At 35.8% G+C, this 23572-nt stretch overlaps 1 long non-coding RNA gene across 7 annotated transcripts in view; it reads right to left on the bottom strand.

The window, feature by feature from the left end:
- LOC143665441 (uncharacterized) overlaps positions 1-23572 on the bottom strand; it is a 359913-nt gene that overhangs the window by 80036 nt on the left and 256305 nt on the right. For 4 of the 7 annotated variants that reach the window (XR_013166962.1, XR_013166958.1, XR_013166957.1 and 1 more), the window contains one exon: positions 11758-11884. The exons of 2 other annotated variants lie outside the window; for them this stretch is intronic. This is a non-coding gene — a long non-coding RNA (uncharacterized LOC143665441). The remainder of the gene's footprint in view (positions 1-11757; positions 11885-23572) is intronic. One more of the 7 variants, XR_013166960.1, reaches the window with a different exon arrangement.

Genomic DNA, 23572 nt, shown 5'->3' with positions numbered 1-23572 from the left:
AAAGATAGTTACTTCAAATGTAAGACTAAAATAGAGTCAAGAATAGTAGTTTGAAGGGAAAGGTGGATCAGGGCCAATATGGTATTCTATACTCTCATATTTTCACCATAAGAATATATTCTTTTATTTTATTTTGGGGGGCCTGCATGGTCTGGGAATTGAACCAAGGTCTCCTGCATGGAAAGTGGGCATTCTACCACTGAAGTACCTGTGCACCCTGGATTATATTCATTTTAAAATCGTATTTTTAGGAAAGTATTTACAAAAAAGAAACTAGCATTTACTTAAATGAAGAATTTAGAAAAAAATGAAAACAGAAGGAAGAAATTTAAAAAAAATCCAAATGTAATGAATCGGAAAAGCAGTGAAAATGAAAAGTCAAAGAGTCATTACTTTGAAAAGACCAGAAAATGGGCAAAAGTAGCTTCAAACACAAATAAACAAAATTCAGCATGATGCTGTCATAAGAGAAAAGAATAAAATAAACCCACGTATATTGATTTGTAGCCACAAAAATACTGCACTCACATCTGTAAATGTTATTTTGTGTTTGTTTAGAATGCCTAGAGAATGTTCTCCTTTATTGACAATATCCCTCTGCTATGTAGCACATAAACTTCTTTAATAGTGAAAAATCAGTAATGCAAAAATTGAATAGTTTAAGTGTACTAAAGTTCAGAATTGCAAAACCAGTACCTGAAATTAGGCTTTGACTTTGAGGCAGAGGCAGACTGTCTGCAGTTGAGTTCATGAAGATCCAAATCATCCTGAAACTAGTATTACATAAATTTCAGCAATTTCTGAGTCATATGTAAGTAGAACATGCCAGAGAAGAAAAAATTTTAGGACAGATTCTTGCCTTTTGTTCCATTTATAATGAATATAGCCATCAATCCACACATCCTTATATCTGTTCTGGCATTATCCTATGCTCAGCTGAGCAAACTAATACTACGTCGGTGAGTTGCAATCTGAACAGTTTCTTTATGTAACCCAGATGGTCAGGTCTCAGGCAGATTCTCTGGCTGGGACACTGAAGACAGATGTGACTAGATCCACCTGGGCTCACCTCAGCTGTTGGCACAAATCTAACAACTGGAATATACTTTCCAAAGGTGGCATAGGTCTGGATCAAGTTGAGCAGAGTAAAAGATAATAAAAATACTTCCTAGGAGCTACCTGATTTAGTTTGGATAACTGTTTGACTTTTTAAAAAATGCTTAATTGTAAAGCAGTGCTATAGCCAGTTAATTAAGGGGCCACTTGGTTTTGTTTTTTTTTTTTTCCATTTTCAACAAGACAAGGTCCCCAGGTTTTTGAGTGAGTAGCTTCTTTATTATTGGTCCACATGATAAGATTTGGAGGAGCTCAATCTGTGTATAATCTAAGCCAGAGAAGACTTCTAATAAGAGACTGTGCAGGAAAAAATAGAGGAAACTTGGAAATCTGATGTCAGTGTAAACTTTAATTGTTCTGGTTTCCTTTGGGCCACCTGGCCACGCACTATATGGAAGAAGTACAGTTGTTGAGAATCAGGGCAGTCTTCCCTGAGAGGATTTCTAGGATGGGGCTTAAATATTTTACCTATCAAAGTCTCAAACAGGAAAATATAATTGAGTGTTATTACAACCAATCTATCACCAAGATTAATTCTCTGCTACTCCAAGGACCTCTATCATTGCTAGGAACCTCTTAGAAATGCAGACTCTCAGGTTCAATCCCAGACCTGCTAAATCAGAATCCAAAATACTCAGATTTGCCCAGGTGATTTGTACACTTACCCAAGTTGGAGAAGTATGGTCTTCATCCAACTAGCACACAGCAAATATTTGACCCACACAATTAAAGAGATTTTGAAGCATTTGCTGTTTAGTCTTGTCATTTGCCAACAAACACTCAAATCTCTAAGCACAAAGTAGTCTGCAAAGATTCTAGTAATTAGTAATAGCACAGTCAGAGCACTCTTTTTAACACCTGCCTTTCCAAACTATGTAGATGGGATCATCATCTGAATTAGTTGATTTCTTTGGCCCATTTTACAACTGGTAATGATAGTGAATTAAGACATGTATGCACTTCGATTTGCGGCAATGGTATTTTTTCTGCCCAACAGTAAGAAAAAGGGATGTTCTGCTTGTGTGCAAAATACTTAGCAATGAGATATGTGTGTCCAATTTCCTTATCACTGTTGTAAAAGTGACTTTCCAGAAAATTTGGTATGGTCTGATTCAGCAAGGGTTGAGGGGTTTTAAAATATGCTCCGTCACCAGAAACCAGTGTGTCAGATTGCATGTGGTGTCTTTATTGTGTGAGATCTTCGGGAAAGGAAACCTTGACCTGTAGCGATAAGGCAAGGCATAAGACCTTGACAATACACGGCTATTTTATTGGTGATACATGCACCCGAAAGTTGTCAAAGGTTATGGGGCAAGGCAAGCAACTTCTTCAGCCTGTCCATGATTATTTTGTAACATTGTAAACCAGTTTCTCTATGTGATATGACCCTCATACTCTTTGGGTCAAAAGCTATTCTTCAGGACATTTTAAATTTGTGTCAGTTTTGTCACATTGTACTTTAACATCCCATTCCTTTTATAAATGTCTTCCAAACTTTGAGAGTGATGATTACAGTGTAGAAATTTGTTATATAAACTTTTTCTATATCATTTACTATCTGAACTATGAGTAAGCACCCTCTTACTGAAAGTGGAAACAGGGCATTTAAATGAGGAATTAATTCATTCAAAAGTTTCTGTTATTATTGTTCGAGTTTTTGCTTTTAGTAGCAGCAATAAATTCTTTTTTTTAAAAGTGGTCTTTAATAAACTCAGAAAATCTGCATACATTTGATCCATAATACTCATATCCATTTACTTTAGGAATTTAAACAAAATCCATTTCTAAGTTTAGGAAAGGCACTAAGAAGTGGAAGTTGTTGCCACAAATGATGGCGTAAACTATAGTTTTATGCTAGATAATTAGCTCTTTAGGAAAAAAAAAGCACGCATTTGTAATGTGTAGTGTTTGCTAATTTTTGTGCTGTAAATACTCTTACCATAGCTGATTCAAGTGATCAATGGTTTAACAACCATCTTGCAAAATTCCTGTAAGTTTAACAATCAACTCATGTAAGCTGGTAGGAACTTGCACTCATACAGCCTTTTTTTTTTTACAAAATTATGAAAATATTTAATGACCCAATATTAGATATTATCTCCTTAAAAAAAGAGAGAGAGAGAAAATATTCTTTTTGGTAGAGTACCACGACAAGTTTCACAGGATTTTAAATCAGGATAGTGTTTCTTCAACCATAACAAGCAACTTTCTATCAAAAATAAGTACAATTTATTTATAATGTACCAAATAACAGTCCTTCTAAGTTGAGGTAAGAAGTTAGTCTATCTAGTTTGGGCTTTCAGATAATATGAAAGAGGAACCAATATTAAACTGATACTATTTAGCTACTTCCATCATTAGTTAGATCAAGAGTAACCTGTTCTTTGACTAATTTTTGTAAAGTGGTAACCATAAAATTTTTCCCAAACATTAATGTTTATGTCTCCAGTGAGTGGAAGGCATGGATAAGTTTGATTATTGCCACAGCCAACTGTGTATTGACCATGTACTGAATTGAAAGCCATAAGCTAGATGTTATTAGGCAAAATAAAGTACCCATGATTCAGGCTCTAACTTGAAGGGATTTGCAATCTTCCTGATGATCTTGGGATGTAGCTAAAAATACAATTCAAACACGATAATGAGAAATACCAGTCACTAACTGATGTTATATTTATTATAAGGGAGATGCATTACAAAGTGTTTATTTTTGTCCTTTTAATTTTAATTGTGAAAAATATGCAACATAAAATTTTCCATTTCAACAACTTGGCATTATTTGTATTAATTAAGTGAAATTAATATTCAAAATGTTGTGCTAACATGACAATTATTGATTACCAAAAATTTTCTCACACCCCAAACTGAAATTCTGGTGCCATTAAGCATTTACTCCCTACCCTGGTAACCTGTTATCCACTTTCTATCTTAGCAGTAGTTTCCTATCTGCTAAAAAAAAAAAAAAAAAAAAAAAAAATCATACAATGGGTTGGACTAAACAATGGGAATTTCTTGACTCCTGGTTTTGGGGCTAGAAGAAGTCCAAAGTCAAGGCATCAGTCAGCAAAGCAATGCCTTGTCCTTCAAGTCTCTGAAATCCTAGGCTTGGCTGCCAGCAATCCCTGGTCCTTTGTTTTATTGTCACTTGGTAACATACATGGCAGTGTCTTCTCCTTTCTCTTCCAGGTCCCATTGACTTCCAGCTTCTGGCTGCTCCTGGTGGCTTCTTCTTTGTGTCCGATTTCTTTTGCTTATAAGGACAGTTATATTGGATTAAGACTCACCTTCATTCTGTGGGGGCACACCTTAACTAAGCCTGTCTTCAAAGGTCAATATATAAAGGGGTTCACATCCGCCTGCATAATCCATTGTATGTATACACCACAATTTGTTTATCCATTCATCTATTGATGAATACTTGTTTGCTTTCATCTGTTAGCTATTATGAATAATACTACTACCAACATTGGTGTGCAAATATCTGTTCTAGTCTCTGCTTTCACTTCTTTTGTGTGTATACCTAGAAGTAGGATTGTTGGGTCTCATGGTAATTTTATGTTTAACTTTTCAAGGGACTGCCAAATGATTTTCCACAGTGGTTTCGTCATTTTACCTTCCCAGCAACAATGTACAAGGTTTCTTATTTCTCTGCACCCTTGACAACATTTATTTTGTTTTTGTTTTTTTATTGTCTTTTAAATAATAGTCAGTCTAGTGTGTGTGAAATGAAATCTTCTTGTGATTTTGATCATTTGCATTTCCCTGATGGCAAATGATATCAAACATCTTTTTATTTGCTTCTTGTCCATTTGTATACCTTCTCTGGAGAAATGTCTATTCAAATCCCTTGCCCATTTTTAATTAGATAATTCTTATTTATCTTGTTGAGCAGTAGGATTTCTTTATATATTAAGGATATTAGACTTTTATCAGACAGATGGTTTACAGATATTTCCTCCCATTCCGCAGGTTGTCTTTTCATTTTGTTGATGGTATCTTTTATATCACAAAAGTTTTTAATTTTGATGATGCTTGATTTATTTTTTCTTTTGTTCCTTGTGCTTTTCGTATAAAGTCTAATGCAAGATCTTGAGGACATTTCCCTATGTTTTCTTCTAAGAGTTTTATAGTTTTAGCTCTTATGTTTAGGTCACTGATAAATATGAAGTTACTTTTGTTTATGATGTGAGGTAGAGGTCCATTTTCATTCTTTTGTATGTGGATATTCGGTTTTCCTAGCATCATTTTTGAAGAGACTATTCTTTTCCCATTGAGTAAATTGATATCTTTGTCAAAAATTAATTTGCCATGGATTTATGGGTTTATATCTAAATTCTACATTTTATTTCATTGTTGTATATGTCTGTCCCTGAGCTGGTACCATACTGTTTGATTATCATAGCTTTGTAGTACATTTTCAAATCAGGAAGTGTGAGTTCTCCAACTTTGTTCTTTTCTTACAAGTAAGTTGTGGCTATTCGGGGTCCCTATATAGTGTTCATTTTTTGAGGAATTGTAATACAGTTTTCCCTCTCATATTTATTTAATAAATAAAATTGAAGACATTGACTTAGCATTTGAGACACTCTTATAGCTAATCTTATTTCACTTTTTACCTTGACTATTAGAAATTTAAGACCCAAATATGTGGCCAGCTTTTAATAAGAATATGATATACTGTCTTATAATTTTTGAGTTGTATACTCGATACCTGCATCTACCTTATTTCCAAATCTTTCCTTTGCGTGTTCCTGCCTGTGTGTCTGTATTCACTCAATACCTAATTTCAGAATACTTTCTAAACACTTTTTGTTACTTGAAATCAACTTTCTTACTCATTTTAAGTAAATTTATCAGGCTGCATTGTTTCTGTATTTTCAATAATAATTTTTAAATCAATATGGAGTTAAAAATAAGTGAATAAGTTAAACCAGTAATGATAAGGAAACCCCATTTTCACAGTATTCACACTTTAAAGTTGTTGAAACAAATAACATCTTATTAGCTGACTTGTCCAATGTCACATGGTATATAATAGGGTCTGGGTCAGAGGTTGAAAAAAATTGGATACAGTCACAATATGATGTGAATTTGGACAAAGTCTAAGTGGGAAATGGGACTCAGAAATAGCCATCTAGTTGTTTGGAGACAACTTTGCTAGTCATGTGTAATTTAGTAATATATGCCCCCAAATAACACCACAATCACACCCTGACCTCAGCCAATTATTTTTCTGCTTTACTGAACCATGCATGCAAACTTTAAGATCAATATTTATTTTAGTATCATCTATTATTAATCAGCTATTCTTTAGAATGCAGGATTTACATTAATTTTCAAGGTAAGTTATTATAGAGTCAAAATTATATATTTTATCAATATTATATAGTATTTGATTTTCAGCCTTTCCTCCAAAATTGAATGGGTTTATATAATGAATTATTGAACATCTGTATGGCTGCACAAATACAAACATGTTAAGGTTTTCATGAATTGATGTGCAATTTAAATCCAAGTGCTATTTTCAAAACGTCCTAGGTTTTGTTTTTTTTTAATGAAACGCAAGCTGTCTTTTGAGGTGTTTGTTGAGAGCTTAAACTAAAATTGACAAACTGACAGCCTATTTTCTTTGATACATCTTCTTGTGACCCATTACCCACCCCCGCAACCACAAAAAAATGGCAGATAAATGTTGAGCATCTGATTTTTCTTTATGGTTACTAGCTTATAAAATGACATTATCAATATTGCTATCATGGGAAAATATGTGTTTGCAAAATGAAAGGTGATCTGAATACTGCATCCTACTTTCATCAGGTCTACTTATTAGTAGCTATGCCATGCAAAGCTTTGCTTCTATTTCAAATCTGTCTGCAGTTTATGTAGATTTCAGCAATATTCTCAGCTCACCAACATCTCTCAGAAATAAGTCTTTCTGACTCTCCTTCCTATCTTTCTCTCAGAATTAACATCTACCAAATGAAAGTGAAGCTGCAGAGTTTATAGGTGGCTTTTGATCACAAATCTTTTCACATTTTGTTAGTAGTTTCCAACAGCAGTAATTCTGCCTGGATGCCTCAGGGATGAATGTACAGCTATTGCAAAGAATCAAGTCAGGAAGCTTAAATTGATGAGAACCCTTTAGTCAAATCATTTGACACTTTGTAAATAAGATGATTATAGCACTTCACTTTATTTTTATCCTATGTACATATTCAAGGAAATTGTCAATTTAAAAGGGCACATAACCTGCAAGATAACATGAGTTGAAGTTATGAATTAAAAAAATCAATGACCATACAAAATGAAATGCAGAGTGACACTTAAAAATCATGCCATAATGACCCATATGCTTTGAGGTAAAGGCCAAAAATTAGGCTTTTTCATTCCAAGAGACAATCAAATAAAGAGAAAACTGTCTAAACATATAAGCCACAGAGTCTATAATATATAAATAAATTAATTGCTTAAAATTATTCCTATCTGTTGTTCTAAGAATGAAGGGAGTTTGTCTTGGCGACCTGCATAAAGAAAATGTGTTGGAATGAAATCAAGGACAATACTCACATAGTATATTCAAGTACTAATTGCATAGGGCCATTTCTCTTTCTGATGCTCAGCATGAGCTGGTGGCATAACATTGAAGTGGAATTAGTCTATGTCATGCTTCAGGCGGCTGAGACCATGTCAGCCTCTCCTTCATGATGCTCTGAGTAAGTGAAAGGGGAGGTGCTTCCAGCCATCCACTTTAAGTGCTGTTTCTCTCAACTGAGCCTTGGAAAAGATGGGATGACTATTGATTAGAGAACAGTTCTTCTGTTGACTAAATAATCACATCCTCAACAATCTCTTGACTTGAGTTGAGATGAATAATCTCTCATGAAAACTGAGAAGACTTTGCTGAATTGAAGACTATGTCAGCTATATGCAGAGGTGGAAAGGTATTCCTTTTAGATAATTGCTTAGAATCTGCTTCAATGCACCAGATGAAATCCTGATAAAAGCTGTAAATTCTACCAAATAACATGGCCAGGAGTATTTTCAATCTGGAGAAAATATTAAAGTTGTTAAAGCCATACATCTGCCTCAACTAAACTTCCATAGAAAACCTGTCAAAAAGGCTAATTCTTGTCACCCATATTGGATAAATTGCATGCAAGATATATACCATGGCATTCACAAAATCAAAGAGGAGATTGGTTGAATAGGATTAATATACTTTAGACCACTTTATTATTAGGGGGCATCTACTAGAAAATATCAGCTAAGTTTTGCGATAGTTTGTCTGTGTTCCTTCTTTGTGAAATAATTATCTGGCAGGACTCAGCTTAAACTATTGCTTCATCAAGTAAATTATACCATCATCTGTTAATAAAAGGCATGTTTATGTTTTCTTCTCTCAGTGATCAGGGAGGGGTGGAGGGTTTCTACTTTTCTTATCGAAGAAGTAGTTTTTGAATTATGAAGAGAAAAAATGAAAAGTACAGGGCACATTAATGAGGTTTAGAAGAATTGAATGCCATTAACAATCTATTTTAAAAGCTATTTTAATGCAAACATCAAGTTATTATTCATTTGTCATCAACACAATAAAGAAAACATTGTTCCTCTTAGACAGTGCTTATTAGATATTCAAGATTTAAGACATTAAATGTTTGGTTATTTTGAAGGGTATAAATATTATATTGGAATTAATTTTTTACTTAAAGTGTAGTGTGTTTAGTCAGCTAGCAGAGTGAATGGCCCTAATGACCTTGAATCCTTTTCAGTTTAATCCAACACATCTTTATCAAGATTCCAGATTCAAGGTACTGTCCTCTCAGCAAGTGAGTCCATATGGAATAGTGGTTCAGATAAAAGACCCTCAAATCAGACGGCCTGGTTTCAACCTTCTTCCAATTGGCATTTTGATTTTGGCCACATTAGTTTATGGCTATTTGTTTTAACATCTTCATCAAAAAAACTGAAAATAATATTTATAATAATACCCTCTAATAAGGTTATTGTGCTAGTTTGAGAGTGTTGGGTACCCCAGAAAAGCCATGTCCTTTAATCCTGATTCAATATTGTAGGGTGGAAAACACTTCGATTAGATTATCTCCATGGAGATGTGATGTTCCCAGTTGTAGGTTTGACCTTTTGGTTAGAAAGAGATGTGACTCCACCCATTCAAGGTGAGTCTTGATTACTTTACTGGAGTCCTTTGAAAGCGGAACCATTTTGAAGAAACCTCAGATGCAGACACTTGGAGAACAGTTGCTTCAGAGCTGACAGAGACAGAGATGTCTGTAGATGCTTGGAGTACCAACAGAAAGAGATGCCCAGACATAGACAGAGCCCAGCAGATGTCACCACGTGCCTTCCCATGAGATGCTAAGGAAGCCAGAACCCAAAGTTGTGTCCCGGAGGAGGTAAGTGAAGGCCCACAGACATGAAGTGAAGAATTCCCATGGAAAACAGAGACTGAAAACAACAGAGTACAGGAGCAAGGGACCAATAGAAGCCAGCCACATGCCTTCCCAGTGGAAATAGACGTTCCAAATATCAGCAGCCTTTCTTGAGTGAAGGTAACTTCTTGTTGATGCCTTACTTTGGACATTTTCATGGCCTTAGAACTGTAAACTTGTAACTATTAAACTCCCCTTTTAAAAACATTCTGTATATTGCATTTCAGTTGTTTAACAAACCAAAGCAGTTGTTACTAGGATTAAATGAGATGATCTCGTAATGTACTTAGTACCCAATAATGTTGATTGTTTATTTTTACTATTTTTTTTAGAATTAACATTTTACAACCAGAACCTCTTTCGTCACTTGTGAATGGTACACCCCTGTATAATTATTATAGGATCTAGTCTTTCAAAAGTACATACCCAGCAAACAGGCATTCCATCAATAGAGATGACTTTTTTGGATCTCCTGGGAAAGCACAGCTGACTATTTATAAAGATTCACAACAGTGGTGACATGTTTTTGGTTTTGGCTCACAACCTATGTATATCTGTAAAGCATTTTCCCAGAAATCAAATCACAAAAACCAATTCAGGAATTACTAAGGAAATAAAGTATCTTTTCACAATTTGCAATGAGAAGTACAATTGTCAAACAGGCAGTAATACCAGTTTTGCATGATCAATATCTTAGACCATAGGAAGTCAAATAAATTAAACTGCAGCCTTGATGAAAACTGTTTGTTTGAAAATTGGGGGGCTTCATGACTGTAAATTTAAATAGAAAGTAGTTGAAAAAGGTAATCACTTTGTCAATGAGATGGCAATATCCAAAGCGCTTTCTTCTAGACTGCGACTAAATAGACGTTGCCATTATTTGCTCCAATCACTGAATTCTTTCTGATATTCCTTAAATCATTATTTCTCTCCCTGCTTCCCATTCCCCAAAGTAATCCACCTTCCAGTAAGATTAACTGTATAAAATTATACCTGTTAATGCATATAGTTAAGCTATGCACACACATGTTTCCTTATAGATTAAATAATTCAGTGTGATTTTTTTAAAGCCTAATAGTATTTCAGAAAGAGCACTACTTTCAATCTCACTTAGTTGTTTTCATGCTGGCATGATGTTAATCATAGGTGATGAATCCATAAGGGGTTTAAACTAATAAGATTTCTATTTAGTTTGCTTTATAAATTTGGAGATAAGAAAATGTTTTTGACAGTATATGAGAAACAAAATCATAAGAAATAAAATCTTTGGAATAATTAGAAATGCAGTCTAGATTTTCATTATTTTATAACAAAAATTGTTTTCCTATTGCATTCAGAGAACATAAAAGAATGTTTATGAAGAAGCAATTATAATGAAGATCTTTTAAAACATAAAGATTGTGAAATTTCATATTATTGAGCCTAGAAAAATAGATATGTTTTAAAGTCAAGTCCGCAAAATGAATTACAATTAGTTCTGAAATTTTCACTTTTATCTTTTCTGTTTGGGATTATTTATGAAAATATGTGTGTCTATTTGACTACATACACACACTGATGAGAATGTATGCAAAACACAAAAAATATATATAAACCTTTTGGTTCATTTAGAGCCCCCATTTAAAAATCTTTTTCTTTTTTTTTTGCATGGGCAGGCTCTGGGAATCGAACCTGGGTCTACGACATGGCAGGGGAGAACTCTGCCACTGAGCCACCGTTGCCAATCCAAAAATCGTTTTAAATGTAAAAACCTGTTGATTATATTTAGTAGGATTACTATAATTTCGATATTGATCAAATTTTTCCATGTTAGGGTAAAAGTCCCATATCAGAATCTTCATCTATAATTGTTTATTTGGATATTTGAACAGTTAATCATACTTGTAGGTGGAAAAATCAACCAGCCACCTGGGGAAGACCTTAACCTATACAAAATTATAGACTCTACTGATCCTACACAATGTCCTATTTTCTTCTATATACTTTCTATATAGAAAATAGAAAGTAGTACTTTCCATTTAAATAATTAAAAAGCCTTCATTATAATAAAAGGCCTATAATATAATAATATTGTATTATAATAGGTAACTTTTATAGGAATATCTTATGTACCAGGTACTTTTCTAAGTATTTTTTGCAGTCATTAGCTTATTAAATTTTCTCAATAATCTTATGATAAAAATTACTCCATTACCCTTATTTAGAGATGAAGAATTCAACGCACAGAGATGGCCAGCAATTTTCCCAAGGCAACACAGCTACTTGGTGACAGAATATTGACCATGTATCCCAGAAGACATGATTAGTCACTCGCACGATGCCTTTATTAGTAGTGGAGATAAGAAGAAAAGAAGAAAGAGAATCTAAGTGTTTTGAAGGCTTACCCTGTGCCAGTATCCAAGCCAGACACTGCAATTATGTTTGCATATGATAATGATTTCAAGCCTTAGAACTTGAGTCTTTTATTTATACCCATGTGACCTGGGGAAATTCTTTAATTGCCAAGGTCTAAGCAGTCTCATCTAGAAATTAGGGTGTTGAACTACATGATTTCCAAAATTCCTTCTAGTTCCGATGTTCTGTTTGTATGCTTACTTATAAAATAAACACTATTTCTTTTTTATTTAACTATATTTGGCCCTGTCAGCTTTTTCAAAAAAAATCTCCATAGATTAGAACATTTATATTCTGATTTTGGAGAATAACACTCTATGTGCATCAGTTCATGTGTTATGATACAACTCTCTCACCTCAGTTTTGTAAAATAAATCTGTAAAGAAAAATAGTACCTTGTGTACAAAACCAAATCACTCACTAGACTACACCTCTGCGATTTATTTTTTAAATTTAAGGATCAACAGTATGTTTTAACCTGACAAGAGGTTATTGTGTTTTAACTTCCAACTCTGATATACTGCAAACATCGTAAAGAAAAATGTTTTTCATGCTGCAAAATAAATTCTCAAAAGCTGCTGAGTCTAAATCTAATCACAGGGTTTAATGAAGTTTATCCAGAGGAGAGCTGGGTAGATTTTGACCTCAATTTTCCAGTGAGAATTTAATACTCAAGCCGTCTCTTAGGAACATTAACAGGATAATACTAAAAGCAATGAAATAACTCCCAGCAGGAACAAGTATCTCTCCCTATAAACCTTGTCTCATACCTAAGGTCAAAGCATTTTTGAACTTTTATTTTCCCAATAATTATATCCTTGTGTGAGTGAGCAGTTCTTCAACAATTTTTTTCCCAGAGAGTTTCTTTGTTTTTCTCTGAATATTAAATATACAAGCCATTAAAAAATGACAGGCAACATTTATTGACTACTGATATGGTTAAAACACTGGGCCTGGGCCTGTGGATAAATAGGACTGTTTCTCATGGAGACAGCAAATGCCTTCTGGGATACCAAAATTTAGTTGGAAAATAAACTTGAGCATGTGGAAAGTTTTAAAATATTCCACAAAAGTGATAAAACTGTCATAAACAATACAATAAATGTCATAAGACAGTGCCACAAGTAAAAGACTGTTTTCTAATGGATGATGCATTTGATCTGGTATTGCCGAATTTGAAAGATATGAATAGGGACAATCAATCTGATGGACAGATAGTGAGAACTCACTTTTCATTCATAAACTCAATAATCTTTATATCAGAAAGACAGCTGAGACTATTTTGATTCCATATGACTTATGTGTCAGATCACAACACAGTAAAATGCATCACTCATCCATCTTGCTGTCCATGGCCAAAGCTTTTCACAACGATTTCTGTGCACAAAAGGACTCTCAAGGAGCACAAAGCAACGGACATGCAAACACACAACCAAATTAATGTGACAAGTACTAAGAGATGTGTGTACAAATTGTCCCTGAAGCACAGACGCAGGAGAATCCCAGAAGTTTTCCCAGAGGACATCATATTTGAATGATCCACTTTGATAACGTCTTACTCAGTCTGCTCTGCCTGCCAAGATGGATACAGGTCAAACAATGTTGAAATAAATGAATGAAATCAACTCATGGCTTCGGTTAAACCCTTCCAACAAGTTCCAGAATTTCAGTCCATAAACTAAACTCTGAGTCATATCATAACTTCCATTTATGTCTCAACATTCTCAAAATTTTGTGAATTTCAGTTATCCACTTTCAGCGTCCATGTGGGTTGCAACCTCATTATCAATACTGAAAAAGTTTTTTTAATGCAAGAAAGTAAGTTCTTCCTTTTAGACTCTTCTGTATACATGAAATGAAATATTTCACCACTTACTGAAGTATTGTATTACTAGAGAAAGTACAGTGTTTGTTACTTTTTTATCTCTGAAATTAATCTTCTTCATAAAAATAATGAATAATGAAATATATATGACACATGGGAGTCTTTTTTTACTTAATTGCCAACATTGGTTCAAATAAAGCACAGAGATACTTTGGATGGCATCATTCTGAAATTATTTTTTTAAGTTCTGATTTGATTGTATAATCTACCTTCATGAATTGAGTGCATCTAGCCAGAATTTTGCATTATATAAATACTATTATTTCAAATATGTATGCCATTTTAGTCATGTTTTCCCATTATCAGATAAAAGTAACATATCAAAAAATTAAAATTAGTTTTATTCCATTTTAAATAATATTATAAAGTAATTTTCTTTAATTTTCAATTCATAGTTGTTATATGTTAACCCCTTTCATTAATCCCTGGATAGGTTTCTATCAAATTGTACTGCATATATTAAATCTCAAGTATTTCTTAATAAAAACAACTCTAAAGCATAATAATAATAATGCCTAACATATATTTCTAAATGTTACATTCCTAATCATTGATAATTTATTAATATAAGTAGTCTTTTCTATTTCATATAATTTTATCTATTTGATACATTAAAAATATTGCTTTAGGGCAGGCCATGGTTGCTCAGGAGGCAAGTTCTCACCTGCCATGCCAGAAACCTGGGTTTGTTTCCTGGTGTCTGCCCATGCAAAAAATATATATATATATTGTTTTATTTGGAATTAACAGTTTCTCTCAAATCATATTGTACATAAAATACTTTAGGATTTCAGAACTATCAAGAACTCCTTATATGGAGAACTAGTAGAGGTTACTTTATGAGCAAGTGCATCCAATCTATGGTCTTCAAAGTTCATTTTGAAAAAAACATCACCCATCTATATGTTGTCTGCAAAAGACTCACCTTAAAGTCAAAGATACAGGTAAGTTGAGGGTAAAAGCCAGGAGAAAAGTATACAATGCAAGTAGAAACCAAGAGAGATGGGATAGCAATACCAATCTTGAATAAAATGGACTTTGAGTCACAAACCATTATAAGGGACACAAATGGCCATTAAATATGATAAAGGGGACAATTAAATAGGAAGATGTAAAATTATAAATATGTATGCACCTGACAGCAGAGCCCCAAAATATATGAAGCAAATTCTCATAGATTTAAAGGGAGAAATTGATGATTCTACATTAGCAGTAGATTCAATACACCACTCTCAATAATGGATGGAACAACAAGTCAGAAGTTAATAAGAAGTACAAGACTTGAATGATACACTATACCAAACAGATCTAACAGATATATGTGTAACACTGCACCTACATTAATAGAATGAAAACAGAACACACATTCTGACAAATAGTCAGAAAACACATGAAAAGATGCTCAACATCAACAGACATCTGGGAAATGCAAATCAAAACAAGGAGATACCATTTCACACCCATTACAATGGCTGCTATTAAAAACATAGGAAATAACACATGTTGGAGAGGATGTGTAGAAATAGGAACACTCATTCATTGCTGGCAGCAGTGTAAAATAGTACAGTCACTCTGGAAGACAGTTTAGCAGTTCCCCAGAAAGCTAAGTATAGAACCACTATCTGATCCAGCAATCCCATACTTGAGTATATATTCAGTATATACCCCAGAGAATTGAAAGCAGATTTTCAAACAGACATTTGCACACCAATGTTCATAGCAGCATTAACTGCCAAATGATGGAAGAAATGCAAGGGTCTATCAACTGATGAATGGATAAATAAAATGTGGTATGGAATATTATTCAGCTGTAAAAAGGAATGAAGTCTCGATATATCGTATCAGCATGGATGAAGCTTGAAGACACCATGTTGAGTGAAAACAGTCAGACACAAAAGAACAAATACTATATGATCTCACCGATTTGAAACAATTAGAATAAGCACACTCACAGAGTCAGAATCTAGAATAAAACTTTCAAGGGGATGGGGTGGGGATGGGGAATGGGAAGTTATGGCTTCAAATGTACAGATTTCCTATTTGGAGTGATGGATGGTGGCAATGGCAGCACAATATTGTGAATATAATTAACAGCACTGAATTATATACCTGAATATGATTCAAGGAAAATGTTAGATTGTACATATAGTAACAGAGTAAAAATTTTTAAAAATACATGGAACTACAGACAAAAACATTGAGCCCTAAGTTAAACCATAGACTTTACTTAACAGTACAGTTTTTAAAATAATGTTATCAATGTTTGGGTCCAGACCCATGCAAAGCACAACCTGTTGCTGCTACAAGACCGAAAAACACACTAGGAACAAAAGCAGACATAGACCTGTTGGAACTTGCAAACAGGAGAGAATCACAAATGCCAGCGGTCCAGAGAAGTAGTGCGCCACAGAGGGCCAGGAGCACAGTATGTATGTGATTTTAGAAAACAGACATTCTATATGGTATGAGGACATCGGGCCTCTAGTATAATCATTAATGGAGCTTAAGATCTGATGTTTTACTAAGATGAATGTTTAAGACTGAGGTATAATCAGTGCTGATTTACAGCCATGATTACAATTTTGTCCCTCCAGGAAAATTGTTTACTTTCTCTACCATTTTTCCCAGTTAAAGCAAACGATATGAGGTCTTATTCTTGTTTAAGAGGGGGCCGGGTGCCTAGACCAAAACAATCCACCCCACATAACAGATTACATTGACCATAGGAAAGGCATTATGCCCATATACCACAACAACAATATACAAAACAACGAAATAGTAATAATCCAACACGTAGAACAGATAACCTTACAGAGAAATGCTGCCAAGGCTGAGTAAGGGAATCAAACCTGGTAAAAAGGGGTTTGGTAGATAATTGATTGAGATTGCATAGGTGCACCTATATATGATTTAAAGGTTGTGAAATATGTGAGCAATCAGGAATATATGTACAACATTGTATGCTTATAAGGATACAGGTTCCACCTTGTGCCACAGATAAAATGTCTAAAGTCATTGTATTTTATAAGTCTACTTTTCATGGCTGGGTGGTCTTATCATTTAACAACGATACTGTAGCTTAGATTCATTATGTGCATGAACTATATTATTAGCTAAGGCTGTTATGCATTAACCATCACAGCTCCCCCTGGGGCAAAAATAGCTGAAAAATAAAAGCACCATGGCTTCACCAGACATCTAATCATTTCCCAATTGCTAGGAGTGTGTGGCAAAGAATTTCATAATGCAGGGACATACACGGGTCCCTATGTACAGCATCCTGTCCAATTGTAAGGTAAATAGGACCAGCCATATGGCCCACAGGTCCATAGCCATCCCACAGGGAGGTATATGCTCTGAATCTTTGAGAGGCATTTTGCCACTGGGAAAGCTCTCATTTTGTAAATTAAAGGTAAAAATTACACACTTCTGAGGGTAACAACCACATATATCGGCTCCCATTAAGCTGTTCCATGTAGACAGAGGCAAAATGGTCTAAGGTTATTGCTTCTACTGTTAGCCATCCTATCCCATCATATACAGCATACCCTAATATAAGTTAGGGCTTATTTACTTGTTCCCTCATAAGGAAAAAATATATAAGCTTGACTCTCATTAAAAGATGGTAATTGTATTTCATTCTTAAAAGAGAAAGTCTCACTCCAGATTTGTTTGTGTGTTGAGTTCTGCCATGTCAGCAGGGCATTCCATGGAGTCCAATTAGAAGGAACTATGGTCCAGAGACGGTTGGAAGTATCTGAAGATGGGAAGTTCATGCAAACCCAACATTGGGTTTGATTGCAGGCATGAGTTATTGCTGAAGTCCACTGTGGAAAGGTGTTTACTAGGAATGATGGGCAAAAAGAAAGGCATTTATGGGAAACAATAAGGGGTAAATTTTGTTGATCTAGTACGTACATGCAAGAGTTCCTGCGGTTGATAGTAAGGTACCAGGCAGAGGGACACTGTGAGAAGGTTTTAAATACCAGATATTCTCCTCCTGTAACTTTAGAGAGTCCTCCACTGTCATGGTCAGGTTCATGTGTCAACTTGGCCAAGTGGTGTCACCTGTTTGTCTGGCTGGGCAAGTGCTGGCCTGTCTGTTGCAATGAGGACATTTCATAGAATTAAATCATGATCACGTCAACTGCATCCACAGTTGATTCCATTGTAATCAGCCAAGGGGAATGTCTTCTGCAATAAGTGTTGCTTAATCTAATCACTGAAAGCCTTTTAAGGAGGATTCAGAAGAGACAGGCTCTCTTCCTTCCTGCTTTGACTGGTGAGCCTCTCCTGTGGAGTTCATCCAGACCCTCCATCGGAATTGTCAGCTTCGCAGCCTGCCCTGTAGATTTTGGACTCTGCATTCCCACAGTTACATAAGACATTTTTATAAATTTTATATTTGCAAGGGTTTCCTGTTGATTCTGTTTCTCTAGAGAACCCTAACTAATACATTCACCATGACATCAATCATTAGTCTAGGGATAAGAAGAGCCCACATTGTTATACACAAAGTACCTGTGAGAATAAGAGGCCCTGGATTGGTGACAATGATTAAGGTGACTTCTACTGCCCATGGACTTAAGAGCTGTCAGAGGCCAGTGTAGAGTTATATGGGTTAGGGTCTGATATAACCTTTTAGTCCTATATGGTAAAGGGACTTCTTATCACTTTTCAACTTTTCCTTTAAGATGCCATTCATTCTTTCTATAAGGCCTGTTATCTGTGGTGCAGGGTGGATGAAAAGTCCACAATACATCATAACCCATAGCCATGGTTGGGTCATTTGTCCAGTGAAAGGGATTCACTTATCACTAGCCATCTGGAGGGGAAGCCGATGTGGTTTTCACAGGGAGCACAGTGGGTATGTCCATTTGATATCTAAATGTTGTTGGCATGTGTTGGGTAGCTGGAATTGCTGTATGAAAATTCCACAAAGTTTGCTACCCTTAGTGTCTGCTCTTTTAATGAAGCCTTTCAGCCACTTCTTGGGTGTGCTGGTTTGAATCTGTTATGTACCACAGAAAAGACTATGTTCTTTTAATCCATTCTTATGGAGGCAGACCTGTTGTGGGTGGGACTTTTTGCTTAGTTTTGTTTCCATGCATATGTGACCCAGCCCATTCAAGATGGGTCTTAATCCTTTAAGAGAGCTCAAGGAGAGTGCAAGCTTAGGAAAAAAAATGCCTTGGAAGAAGCTAAGAGAGAAATGTCCAGAGACATTTGGGAGACAAATATTGGCAGATATCACCATGTGACTTCCTATGCAACAGAGGAACATTGAAAGCTAGCAACCTTCTGAGAGAAGGTATATTCCTCTTGATGCCTTAATATGGACATTTTCATGGCCTTAAAACTGTAAATTTGTAACCTAATAAATTCCCTTTGTAAAAGCCAACCCATATCTGGCATATTGCATTCTGGCAGCTTTGGAAAACTGAAACACTTTTGATATCAGAGAAATAGGATACTGATTTTCCAAATACAAAAAATAGAACAGCTTTATAAATGGATAAGTGGGATATTCTTGAAGGATTGTGAGGAGCTTGATAGGAAAAGAACAGATTGCTTTGAAGAGACTGTTGGTAGAAATATGGATTAGAAAGATACTTCTGATGAGGTCTTAGATAGAAATATTGACTATGTAGTAGCAAACTGGAAAGAAGAAAGTCCTTATTTTAAAGTGGCAGAGAATTTGGCAAAGTTGAGTACTGGTGTTAGATGAAAGAGAATTTGAAAGCAATGAGCAGGGATACTTAGCTGAAGAGATTTTCAAATTAAATGTAGAAAATGCAGCCTGGCTTCTCCTTACAATTCATAGTAAAATGCAAGAGTAAAGGGATAAGCTGAAAACTGAAATCCTGGATACAAAAAAAAAAAAAGAGAAATCAATGGATTGGAAAATTCTGAGTTTCCAGAAGGCAATCCCCTGAAGAATAGAGCACTATGTGAGGATTCAACTAGTCAAACTTGTCAGGACAAGCCAGCATAGAAATAGAGTTATCCAGAAAGGATTTGTGTAGAGTCCTTTGGTCTGATGGTTGGGAACACTGTATGCTGCATGATAAACTGTCATGATTTTTTGCAAGATCTGGGTAAACAGAGCCACTTCCATTTTGGACTAAAAGGGATAGAAAAGGGACAGATTAAAGGAAAAATTACTTCAAGGCAGAACCACGGAACCCAAGGTCTGTAGCTAAGACACCTCAGGCCAGGAGAGCAGACCCACCCATGCATGTGGAAAGGGTGAGTTTGCCCTGGAGTTTGCTTTCTGCCCCATTGTTCGTGAAGACTGTTGCTGTCCTAGGCCTCAAAGAGGGTGGAGCACATTCCCAGGGTATTGGGAAGAGGCTTGTTCTGACACTACTGATCAAAGGCATGGACCTGTGCCCTAGAGATGGCAGAGATTCCAGTTGTCACGCAGATTCTTGACAAGGGTGAATAAGAGAACAAGGTGGTCTCCCAAATGCTCTCCAATGTTGCAACCCTCACCCCAGTGTTTTGATAGAGCAGGGCTGCTGCATAAGCCCTTGAAAAGTGTGTGTCTGAAGCTCTATCAAGCCCCAAATATAAAATGCCATTCTATAAATGATTCTCAAATCTTAAAATCTAATAGAATTTGATTAACCTGCAGGTCTCAGAATTGTTTGGGTCTGATGACTCCTATTTTCCTTTAAAATTTTACCTATGGCAATGGAAACAATTATCCTATGATTATCCTTCCTTCGTATATTGAAAGCAGACAAATTGTTCTATATTTCAAAGGTCCACAGCCAGAGTAGAGCCTTGCCTTAGACAAACCATGCCTGTAACTGATTTTGATAAGACTTTGTACTTATCTATTATTTCTGAAATGATTTAAGCTTTTGTGATACTGTGATAGAAAGAATGTATTTGTATATGGAAAAAAATGTGTCTTTTGGGAGTCTAGAGGGTTTAATGCGCTAGTTTGAATCTGTTGTGTGCCTCAGAAAAGTCTCTGTTCTTTTAATCCATTCTTGTGGGAGCAGACCTATTGTGGATGGAACTTTTGCTTAGATGGTTTCCATAGATATGTGAACAAGCTTATTCAAGGTGGGTTTTAATCCTTTACCGGAGTCTTTTAAGAGAACTCATGGACAGAGAGAGCATAGAAAGAAAATCCCCAAGGAGAAGTTAAGAGAGAAACACTCAGAGACATTTTGGACCAGCAAACATTATTGCATGCCTTCCTATGTGACAGAGGAAACCCAGATTCCAGCGGCTTTTTCTGAGAGAAAGTATCTTCCTCTTGATGCCTTAATTTGGACATTTTCTTAGCTTTAGAATTGTAAACTTATAGCCTAATAAATCCCCTTTGTAAAAGCCACCCTATTGCTGGTATATTTTATTCTGGCAGCCTTAGCAAACTGAAACATCAGATTTCAATAGTATGGCTCCAGACTCCAGCAAGAGTATCTGCCTCAACAATCCCAGGTAACGTCTTAGGAGTGTGGGCAAGGACATGATAGATAGTTACCTTTTGTCACTGGCAAGCATCCCAGATGTCTTGCCATAGTTCTATGATTCAGCTCTTGACCCAGTTTACAGACTTGTGATTGTCTATTTTTCTTGTTTCCAGGTCATGAGCCTTTGTAAACAGCCCAGCTGTCAGAACAAATAGTTAGCATGTCTCCTGGTTCTGCCCCATAACTGTTCATATGGCTCTTAATTCAGCCCCCTGACTGCTTTGCATAGCACCAGTCTCCTACTGTTCTAGTTTGCTAGGTGCCAAAATGCAATATACCAGAAACAGAATGGCTTTTAAAAAGGGGAATTTAATAAGTTGCTAGTTTACAGTTCTAAGGCCGAGAAAATGTCCCAATTAAAACAAGTCTATAGAAATGTCCAATCAAAGTCATCCAGGGAAAGATGCTTTAGTTCAAGAAGACCAATGAAGTTCAGGGTTTCTCTCTAGAGTGAGAAGGCACATAGTGACCACAGTCAGAGTTTCTCTCTCATCTGGAAAGGCACATGGTGAACACAGTCAGGGTTCTTCTCTCATCTGGAAGGGCACATGGCAAACATGCGTCATCTGCTAGCTTCTTCTCCTGGCTTCCCATTTCATGAAGCTCCCTGGGAGGCATTTTCCTTCTTCATCTCCAAAGGTTGCTGGCTGGTGGACTCTGCTTCTCATGGCTGTGTCATTCTGCTCTGCGCTCTCTGAATCTCTTTCTTCTCCAAAATGTTTCCTCTTTTATAGGACTCCAGAAACATATCAAGATCCAGCCCAAATGGGTGGAGACATGTCACCTAATCCAGCTTAACAACCACTCTTGGTTAAATCACATCTCCAGGTAGATAATCTAATTACAGATTCAAACATATAGTATTGAATAGGGATTATTCTGCCTTTACAAAATGGGATTTTGATTAAAACATGGCTTTTCTAAGGGACATACATCTTTTCAAACCAGCACTCCTACCATATAGTGTCAGTACAGAATTGTATTGCCATGACTGTCCATGCAGAAAGCTGCCTACTAGCAGTTCTATCAGTATGTTCAATGGACACAGGAATTGTTCCTGTGCCCTCTATAGTGAGTAGTTCAATAGTTATTTCAGGTGTGACAATTTTGGCTGCAGAATTTTCTATGTATGACACTGGTCATAAAATCTTGTGTACCTTGGAACTAAGAAGGGTAGTATTGAAAACACTGCATTGCAACAAGCAAGCTTTCCACTTTGTTAAGGTACTTTATTGAGCACTTTCAGAGTGTGGCTTGATAACTGTATTCCACACCTTTATAGGGAAGGTAATCCTCAAGGTGATGGGACATTGCTATGTCAGAACTTCCACTTGTAATAGAGCATAATATGCAGCACACAGTTGCTTTTCTCAGGGACTATATCTTAATTCTGCCCCTTTCCATAACTGTGACCAGACTCCTAGGGACACTCATTTAGAATGTTGCCTTTGCCACAAACCCCACCTCAATCCAATGTTGGAGCTATCACATCCAATCCACAGAAAAATTCACCCCCTAGTGCTTGTGCTTCTGCTATTTCCCTTTTCACTTTATCTAAAACAGTCTGCTGGGGATCAGCCCATTCTTAAATGTGATCTTTTCTAATTAGCATGTACAATGGTTTTAATAGTTAAGCCAAATGGGGAATGAAAGTTCTCCAATATCACAGTAGTCATGGAAAGGCCATTAATTGCTTTCACACATGCAGCATAGAAAAACACTATACCTTATAATTACTGCAGAAGGAATAGTTTTTGTCTTACCTGATCATAAAACATCCAAAGATTTGACAAAGCACCCATGGCTTTGTAGTTTGTCATGGTTAATGGCTCATTCTGGCTTTCAAGATGGGATATTAAGATTTCTACCTCCTCTTTTAGCTTTGAAATAAAATCACCGGTTTACATAATATCATCAATAAAATGAAATACAGTCACAAATTTGAGTTTCTCCCAATTAGCAAGTTTTTTTACCACTTGAGCAAGCTGTGAGTGTCCCTTTCTAATTTTAATTCCTCTTCTAAATTGTGGGGCTTTGTTTTTCTGCTTGTTCTGCCTCTGTGGTCATATGTAGGGCATCTAAAAAGGACCAGGCTGTGGATGCCAATACTTGGCCTTCTCTTTACTTTTTGCTAAGATTTCGTTGCCCTGCTATCTGCTGTAAAACAGATAGCAACTCCACTGGAGTTTTTAGGGTGCCCCCATATGCCCTAAGTGGTCCCCATTATCCAAGGAGTTCAG

Source organism: Tamandua tetradactyla, chromosome 21 (genome assembly GCF_023851605.1).
Source record: "Tamandua tetradactyla isolate mTamTet1 chromosome 21, mTamTet1.pri, whole genome shotgun sequence".
NCBI lineage: Eukaryota > Metazoa > Chordata > Mammalia > Pilosa > Myrmecophagidae > Tamandua > Tamandua tetradactyla.
This window is presented reverse-complemented; position numbering and strand designations above follow the sequence as displayed.